This window comes from Gallinula chloropus (assembly GCF_964237585.1).
Source record: "Gallinula chloropus genome assembly, chromosome: 25".
Taxonomy (NCBI): Eukaryota; Metazoa; Chordata; class Aves; order Gruiformes; family Rallidae; genus Gallinula; species Gallinula chloropus.
In genome coordinates, this window is record NC_140110.1 from 2,838,541 (window position 1) to 2,848,388 (window position 9,848).

The window sequence follows — 9,848 nt, forward strand, 5'->3', positions numbered from 1 at the left end:
ATTTCCTGCTCAAAGGGATGTATCGTTCCTGTGCTTGGAAGAAGCACTGTTTGAATGCTAGGCAGCTCTCACAGGCTCCCATTCCTTCAAACAGTGTAGCCCACGGGATAGCCCCTATTAAGTTGTGGAGGAGATCAAAGTTAGCTCTTCCAAAATTCAGGGTAGCTATCCTACTTTTTGTGTTGTTTCTTCCGCCCAGGATCTTGAACTCGACCATTTCATGGTCGCTTTGTCCTAAGCTGCCCCTGACCTTCACTTCCCTAACGAGCCCGTCCTTGTTAGTGAAAACAAGGTCCAGCACCCTCCCTCCCCTTGTAGGCTCCTGCACCATCTGTAGCAGGAAATTGTCTTCAACATAGTGCAGAAATTGTCTGGACTGCATACGACTGGCAGTGTTGTTTGCCCAGCAAATATCTGGATAGTTGAAGTCCCCCATAAGGATCAGTGCCCGGGATCTTGAGGCTGTTTCTAACTGCTTATAGAATGCATTATCAACCTGCTCTTCTTGATCAGGGGGCCTATAGCACACTCCCACAACAATGTCACCCATACCAGTTTGCCCCTTGATTTTTAACCACAAGCACTCGACAGATGGTTCATCCTTCCCCAGGTGGAGCTCAATACATTCTAGGTGCTCTCTCACATAAAGAGCAACTCCTCCATCTCGCCTCCCTAGCCTGTCTTTCCTAAAAAGCACGTAGCCATCCATGACATTGTGCCAGTTGTCCAGGTTGTCCCACCACGTCTCTGTGATTGCAATGAGATGGTGGCCCTGTGACTGCACAAAGATCTCTAATTCTTCTTGTTTGTTCCCCATGCTACGTGCATTTGTATAAAGGCATTTTAGTGGGGCAGCAGATGTAGGTAGCCTCAACATTCTACAGTGAGATTTCTGACAGGGGACTGGCAAAAGTGGCTCCACTGAGGAGTACTCAGGGCAATCCACAGAATTTTCCCTACTGTCATGTGGAAAAACGTCCCCAAGTCCACCACTGTGCTGTTGGTATTTACCTTTTTCCACCATCAGCTCCCGCTGTGACTCCCGAAGCCTAACCCCAGCAGCCTTCTTAATATCCCCTCCCCCCTTTCTAACTAGTTTAAAGCTCGATCGATGAGCCCTGCTATCTCCTGGGCAAGGATCCACTTTCCCCTTTGGGGACAGGTGAACCCCATCAGCGGTCATCATGCCAGGAGCAGAATACACCATCCCTTGGTCAAAAAACCCAAAGTTCTTGTGCCAGCACCAGCCTTTCAACCACACATTCAACTCATGGGTCCTCCTGTCCTGCTCTGAGCCCCTCCTCCCACAAGTGGGGATAGAGGAGAATATTATTTGGGCTCTCCCCCCAGCAGAGCGCCCCATGTCCCGGAATTCCCTTTTGACAGCTTGCAGGCTACACTTTGTGATTGCGTCCCTGCCTGCTTGAACTATCAATAACGGATAATAGTCAGTTGATCTTACCAGCCCTGGGAGCCTTCTTGTAATGTCCCTGATCCAGGCTCCAGGAAGGCAGCACACCTCCCTGCATGTCGGGTCTGGTCTACATATAGGGCCTTCTGTCCCTCTAAGAAGGGAATCCCCTACTACAACTACCTTTCTCTCTTGCCTAACAGAGGCAGTCTCGAGGCGTGCGGATGGTCACCTCACTCTAGGCTTCTGCTTTCTCTGAGGCAGAGGGGCTCCATTCATCTCCTCACATAACTTGTCCTCAACTACCAGGGCCCCGAACCTGTTGCTTAGGGAAACCTGGGGGAGTGGGGAAGGTAGGCAGGGGGAGTGCCTACGACGACAAGTTGGGACTGTCTTCCAGGCACCCTCGGGGTTTGGGTCACTCCCATTTACCTGGCTAGGGCAGAGAGAGGAGACTGTCTTCAGGTGCAAGGTGTCTTCCTGACTCTCATCTTTTTGGGACGCCAGGGAGCTACTCCACCAGTCAATCTCTCGCTCACAATCCCTGATTGCTCTCAGTCTTTTGTTCTCTTCCTTAAGTTTTACTACCAAAGCAAGCAGCAAATCGACCTGCTCTCAATCCCTGATTGCTCTCAGTCTTTCATTATCCTCCTTTAGTTTTACTACCAAAGCAAGCACACAGGTTAGGTGCTTGCCTCTTTTCTCTGGCAACTGCAGACTCTGGCATTCCCTGCAGCCTGAGACCTGAACCGCAGCATCTCTAGACAGGCCCTCCGTCAGGGTTGCCCCAGATTTGTAGGGGGAACCTCTCCACCTGGTGGAGACCATGATTTGACAGTCTGAACGCAGAGCAAACAGGAATCCCTTGGCTCGACCTGCGTACCCTGTGAGCACTAGCCGGTCCGCTCAGTTTACCCTGTGAGCCAGAAGGGTGGGCTCGCCCTGCCCGCTTGCCCTGCCTGAACTGCTGTGCTAACTGCCACGCCACGCCCTTCTGCCGTGCCACGCCCTGTTTGCCCTTCCTGTTCGCCGTGCTCCTGGTCGCTGGCGCTCCCAGAGGACCCTCTTGTACGGAGAGGGATAATTGCTGTCGCCCCTAGCTCCGCCCCCGATGAGTCACCGCTCTGGGCAGAGCAATGGCTGTTGAAGGGTGCTAATGGCCGCTGATGGCCGCTGATGGGTGGACCCGCTGCCTCTCTCCTTTTGATCTTTGGTGCTTTAAGATTAGTTGCCCTCCTGGATCTATGCCCGGGGGTTGCTGTGTGCAGAAAGGGGTCCCTCAACAGAGACTCCCGCTTCAGAGCCCTTCTTCCCAGCAGCTGGGTGAGGTGGCAATGATGTCTGGTGTGAAGCCCCACACACCGCAGCTCCACGCAGAGAAGCCCCTCCCACTTAAGTCCTGTCCATCAAAGCTCCATTCACTGGAGCCCCTCTCAGAGACGCCTCACCTACCAAGGTCCTGCCCACCACAGCCCTGCCTGCCACCCCTTAGCCCAGCACCCTTTGGAGGAAGGCCTTTGGGGTGCTGGCCCCCAGGCATCCCTGTGCCCAGCAGGCCTCAGGCACGCTCCCTGCCCATGGTGGCCATGCACAGGGCACAGCTGCCTGGCATCCTTGACATCTCCTTGGCCACCAAGCTCATAAGCTGGACATCACAACAAACCTGGTGCTGGACACCTGGTGCTCTTCCTGGGATGTGTGAGTTGGCTGATTTTAGCAGCCACAGCCTGGATGAAAGCCAAAGGGTAAACAGATTCATAGGTTGGGGTGGGTAGATCCAACAGACCACATTTGAAACCAGGCAGGCTATTAAAAGCAAGTGACGAGGATTAACCCTTTTGTGGTGGAAAGGTTGGTCATTCTCGGATCCAGAGTGTTTGACTTTGTGCCCTGAGCACAGCCATGCGAAGGACAACTCCTCTAAACTCTAAAATTACTCCATGTTGTGTGAACACTTACCAATTCTCCTAGGATGTTGGGGGCTTCCAACCACTTCCCGTCCCCATCTTTCCACTCAGGGGTCTGGGTATCAGGAGAGAAACTGCTCTGTTTACTAAAGACAGGCAAGAAAGGCATTAAGTACCTCAGAACTTTCTTCATCCTCAATCGCAATGGTACCCCCCACATCCAACAAAGGTGGGAGATTCTCCCCGATTCTCTTTTTTCATAAATGATTTAATAATTTATGATAATATTTTTAATATTATTAATAATGCTAATTTATTAATATCAAAAGGAGGCCCAGGGAGAATCTCCCACCTTTATTGTATTTTGCAAACCAATGGTGCGAGGGTGGAATAATGTTCCTGGCCTGAAACCTCCCCAGGAAGCCAACTAGCAGCCTCAGTAACCTTGAGGCTCAGGGCTTGTCTAGCATAGGGAATGGTCGTAACATTGCTTGATGTCATTTTCCATCTCCACCAGTGTCAATCTTGGAAACTGCTAAATGTCCAGCAATAGCTCCCAAACAAAAGGTGTGAGGGCTCAGAAATGTTCCTTATCTGAAGACTCCAAAGGCAGCCCACTTAGAAGCCCCAGTAAACTTGGGGTTCAAGCCTTTCGAACCCAAGGCAACTCCTCGAACTGTGTTTGGCATAATTTTCAAGCTCTACCAGCATCCACCTCTGAACATGCTTAATGTGCAGCAATAGCTCACAAACTAAATGTGTGAGGGTTGAAAGATATTCCTGACCTGAAACCTCCCCAGGTTCCATGGGGCTCAGTGCTTTCATACAATGGAATAGTTCTAAAAGTACTTGCTGTCATTTTCTACCTCTACCAGCATCCACCTTCACCAATGCTAAACGTCCAGTAATAGATCCCAAGGAAAAGGTGTGAGAGCTGAAAGATGTTCCTGACCTGAAAACTCCCCAGGTAGCCCAAAAGATGCCCCAGTAACATGGGGGCTCAGGGCTTTTATAGACAATGGAATGGTGGTAACAATGCAAGACATCAGTTTTTAACAGCTTCTAGTTTTGAAACGTCTAATTGTCCAGAAAAAACTCCCAAACAAAAGTGGTGAGGGCCTAGAAATCTTCCTGGCCTGAAACCTCCAAAGGTAGCCCACTAGCAGGCCCAGTAACCTTGGGGCACAGGGTTGTCATGGACAATGGATTCATCCTAACTGTGCCTGGAATCATTTTCCTGCTCTACCACATTTGAACTTGCTAAACGTACAGCAGTGCATCCCAAACCAAAGGTGTGAGCAATGAAAGATGTTCTTGCATTTAAACCTCTCCAGTTAGCCCAACCCTACTAATGTGGGGGTCAGGGCTTTCATAGTCATGGCAGTGGACGTAATTCTGCCTGATGTCCCTTTCTGCCTTTAACAGTGTCCACCTTCGAAACTGCTGAATGTCCAGCAATAGCTCCCAAGCAAAAGGTGCAAGGGCAGAAGAATGTTCCTGGCCTGAAACCTCTCCAGGAAGCACACTGGCAGCCCCAGTAACTTTGGGGCTCAGAGCTTTCATTTCCAAGTGTCGGTGCTCAAAGTACCAGACATCATTGTTGGACTCTAGCAGAGTCCAACTTCAGACATGCTAAGCGTAGAGTAATAGCACACAAACAAAAGTTGTGCAAGATGAAAGACGTTCCTGGCCTGAATCCTCATGAGTGAGTGGAGAAGACCCAGTAACCTTCGATCTCATAACCGTCCTTGTCAAGGGAATGGTCCTAAAAGTGCCTGATGTCATTTTCCAGTTCTACCAGAATCCACCTTCAAAACTGCTAAACACCCAGCAATAGCTCCCAAACAAAAGCTGTGAGGGATGATAGATGTTCCTGGCCTGAAACCTCCCCAGAAAAAGGTGGCAGCCCCAGTAACCTTGGAGATCAGGGCATTCCCAGACAAGGAATGGTACTAACAGGCTCTACCAGAACCCACATTCAAAACCTTAAAGGTACAGGAAGAGGACCAAAACAGAAGGTGCAAGGGCTGAAAGATTTTTGTGGCCTGATACCTCCCCAAGTACTTCAATACGAGCACTGTTAATCTTAGAGCTCAGAGCATTCCCAGCCACAGGAATGGTCCTAAAAATGCCTGATGTCATTTTCAAGCTCTACCATAATCGACCTTCGATGATGCTGAATGTCCAGCAATAGAGTCCCAGGTTCTTTGACACTTATTGCTGTCATTTTGTTTAATGCACCACAACTTTGAAGAGCCATCTGCAAGGAGATGTGAACTTTAAGAAAATGAAGATTTTCTTGACCTTGACAAACTCAGGATTTCATGAACAGGAACATCAAGAAGATTTCCAAGCAGAAGAGAACTTCCTCCTGAACATATTTTGGCTGGGGTCCCCTATAGTTCTGTGGTTTGGATTAGTAAGCAAAAAAGTCTAAATAAAAGTGTTTGTTCCTTGCTGAGCAGGGCTTGCACAGCATCAAGGGCTTTTGTCTAATTCTGCTCCAGAAATGAGTCACCTGGTTATGCACAAGTACCTGGCAGGAGACAGAACAGGCCCAGCTGACCCTAGCTGACCCAAAGGATTATACATACTGTGACTACATGAGTGAGCCCACCATTGTCTTACACCTGTTGTCTACCAAGCTGGCCTGCTTCCTGCTAGGATAGAGTGAATTTTCTTTATAGCAGCGGGCTGGGTGTGGTGCTGTGTTTGGGAGTTAGGATGAGAACAATGATCATAACACAGATATGGTTTGGTTGTTTCCCAGCAGTCCAGGACTTTTCATTTTTCAATAATGCCCTGCTAACTGGAAGCTGGGGGGCCTCCAGGGAGCTGGGAGGGGACACAACCAGGACAGGTGACCAAAACTGGCCAAGGAGGGTATTCCATGCCAATTACATGACGTTCAACATAAAGAGGTGCTGGTGGGGGGAGGAAGACTTAGCTCTAGGACACACACAGTTTTAGGGATGATCCAGTTTCGGGACAGCTTTGAGCTATGAGGTCTGAGCCGTGCAATTTGGTGACAAACTGCTTTGTGCATCACCAGTTCTGTAGATTTTGCTATAAAGGCCTATTGGTTTTGTTTCTCTCTCTCTGCTGTCCCAGGAAACTGTCATTATACCAAAGCACAGGTATGGGGGTTTTGGTTTCTTTTCCATCTCTTCCCTTCCCCCAATCACTCCCCAAAACATCTTTGAGAAAGAAGAGCTGTATGGTCCTCAGCTGTCAGCATGGGTGAAACTATGTCCAAAGGTTCCAGCACAACACCCACACATCAAGGCAGGCTCAGACATGACTGGTGGCGATCCAACCACAAGGAGAAGGATTTGGGCATTCCAGGAGATGCCATAGCAGTCAGAGGTGCTGAACAGGAATCTGGCCATGAGCACATTGGGCTGCACTGGGGGGAATGTGGGCACGCAGACAAAAACACTTATTGTCTATCTGGAGTCAGCATTCATCAGACCCCCTCTAGAGCTGTCAGTGCCAGTGTGGGGCTCCCCAGTCTGGTGGAATGGAAAGGATCTGTCATGTGTGCAGAGAAATTCTGCAAAGATACAGTTAGGGGTCTTGTGTTGAGAGGCTGAGAGACCCAGGGTTCTTTAGCCTGGGGCAGGGGACTCTGAGGGAAGCCCTCTTTATGCTATAGGGAAATAACATAAGAAATTAAATCACAGAAACTGCAGCTTTGAAGGTCAGAGATGATGAGAAAATAAAGGCCAGTCCTCTGAGGGTAGTGCTGTGGTGTAAAATGTCAATTGGAGGAAGTGTGGTTGAGCAGGTGGGTTTGTGCTTGTGGGAACAGCTTGCAGGGAGGGAGAGACAGCAGTACAGGCAGGGATATGGTGGAGTGACATCAAGATGCAGAAGGGTGTTGGGTACCTGCAGCCTGCAAGGAAATAGGCACAGGCTTGAGGCAACGCAGGATGGGCTGTGGTGCAGATGGCCAAGGGTGCTGGCCAGGCTGAAAGGGGCTGATAGAAATGACGTCTTTGTCCCCTAGACTGTGGCTCATATCCCTGCCACAGAGGCCTTAGAGGAGACACACTGTTCTCATGCCAATGGAGCATCATTGCCTCTATGCACTCACCCAAGGGGAGGACATCATGTGTCATACCCCTGTCACAACAGGGACCCCACATCCCATGGAAATGCCTTGAGGCACAGGTGAGGGTCAGGATCTCCCTGCCCAGGGGCTGGGGTCAGCACTTGGCATTTCTGCTTCATCAGACCCAGCCAGGGTGTCCTCAGCATCAGAGCTGCCTGTGCTTTGCCTGTGTTTGTCCTCATGGCCTCCAGTTGTCTGCTCTAACGAGCCCATGGGGAGGCTTTGTCAGTAATGGCTCCCAGTGGGGCCTTGTTAATGCTTCAAGGTACTTTGGGCATTAGTCCTCCTGACTCAAACTTCCTGAGAGGTTTCATCACTCTCCTCTTGGTATCTGAGGTCTGTGGACTCAGAAGAAAAGATACCATGGGGCTCATTAATATCCAGAAATCTCTTACAAGCATATCTCTTCAACTAATTTTCATTGAAAAACTCAAGACTTTTACAACTAATTGGATTTATATAGGTCCTTAATGATGAAGATTTCAAAGGAATTTCCCATGAAGGACCTTTTTTCAGTCACAGGTATTTTCTGTCATGGCTCAGTTGATAGAAGAAGGGACAGCAGCATTCTGTGATGGATATTGGTCTCCTAAGGAGATCTGGACAGGCAGGAAATACAGTTTTTGAGACCCAACCCTGTCTGGAGAAGCTGGCACTTCCCCACCACGGAGCTGAGCGGCAGCAGAAAGACCAAAGAGCAAGCGGAGGTGGAAAGCTGTGAGCAAAGTAAAGTGCATACATCCATCTGGTATGCTGAAAAGATGTCCTTACTCATGTGTGTATCATCAGGAGAGGTGGAAACACCTGAATGATGAGGGAGATGACAGAGACAGACTGGCTGTAATGCAGGTACAGGGGAAGGTAACTATTTCTTCTGCTGCCTTCGGTTCCAATCCTGGAAAATCCAATTCTGTCATGGTGGGGAAGCATTGATATTTCAGAAAAGTAGTCAAATGATTCCACTGATGAAGATGTGCTTCGATTTTTTTTATAAATGTAAGGCAAGCAAAATAAAAAGAAAGAAACATTATGGCCCATTGCAGGCAGATATGATGCAAACAGAGCACATCTCGTCAATAGGAAGTGACTTGCTCACCCAAGACCAAGAGATACTGCATTTGGAAGGGGATACAAATGGAAAAAGTTATTAAAGCTTAGACTATCTATAAGGAAAAAAAAGCAAATGTGAACAAAAATCCCTATTAAATAAGGAGTGGTCATAACGTGAGGTACAAGGTTGGTGATATGAGAGTTTTATTGCTGCTAAAAACATCCAGTCATCAGTTTCCACACGGCATCCTTGAGCTCCTGGTTCCTCATGCTGTAGATGAGGGGGTTCACTGCTGGTGGAAACACACAGTAAAGAAATGACAATGCAAGTTCCAAAAATAAAGAAGAAGGGGAGGGAGGCTTCAGGTTGGCAAACATGCCAGTGCTGAGAAATAGGGAGACCATGGCCAGGTGAGGAAGGCAGGTGGAAAAGGCTTTGTGCCGCCCCTGCTACGAGGGGATCCTCAGCACAGCCCTGAAGATCTGCACATAGGACACCACGATGAACACAAAACAACCAAAAGTTAAACAGGCACTGACCACAATGACTCCAATTTCCCTGAGGTAGGTATCTGAGCAGGAGAGCTTGAGGATCTGGGGGATTTCACAGAAGAACTGGTCTATAGTATTGCCCTTGCAGAGGGGCAGTGAAAAGGTACTGGCTGTGTGTAGCACAGCATGGAGAAACCCACTGCCCCAGGCAGCTGCTGCCATGTGGACACAAGCTCTGCTGCCCAGCAGGGTCCCGTAGTGCAGGGGGTGGCAGATGGCAACGTAGCGGTCATAGGCCATGACAGTGAGAAGAAAGTACTCTGATGAGAACAAAAAGAAAAAGAAAAAGATTTGAGCCAGACATCCCGTGTAGGAAATGGCCCTGGTGTCCCACAGGGAATTGGCCATGGATTTGGGAACAGTGGTGGAGATGCAGCCAAGGTCAGTAACAGAGAGATTGAGGAGGAAGAAGTACATGGGAGTGTGGAGGTGGTGGTCACAGGCTATGGTGATGATGATGAGGCCATTGCCCAGGAGAGCAGCCAGGTAGATGCCCAGGAAGAGCCAGAAGTGCAGGAGCTGCAGCTCCCGTGTGTCTGCAAAGGCCAGGAGGAGGAACTGGCTGATGGAGCTGCTGTTGGACATCTGCTACCATCAACTGTGGAGACCTGTCCAAGGAGGAAAAGGCACAGTGAGAATTCAGGGAACTCTTCTCTGAGGAAAACCTCTTCCAGTTCTTAGGGAATCAGATCGATTCTCTGCATTCAGGAAGACTTTTGTCATGCCCGTTATGGGAAGTCTGTTTTGTGCTGGCTTGATTGCACCACTGCTGGGAGGAGGGTCAGCTGTGGGCTCTTGAGAACTCAGCCTGTTG

The 9,848-nt window shown here is 49.3% G+C and overlaps 1 pseudogene across 1 annotated transcript; it reads right to left on the minus strand.

Moving 5' to 3' along the window:
• Positions 1-8,695: 8,695 nt before the first annotated feature.
• LOC311200799 (olfactory receptor 14A16-like) lies at positions 8,696-9,619 on the minus strand (annotated as a pseudogene). Its single transcript has one exon. The product of its transcript is annotated as an olfactory receptor 14A16-like (transcript).
• Between the last annotated feature and the right edge of the window lie 229 nt (positions 9,620-9,848).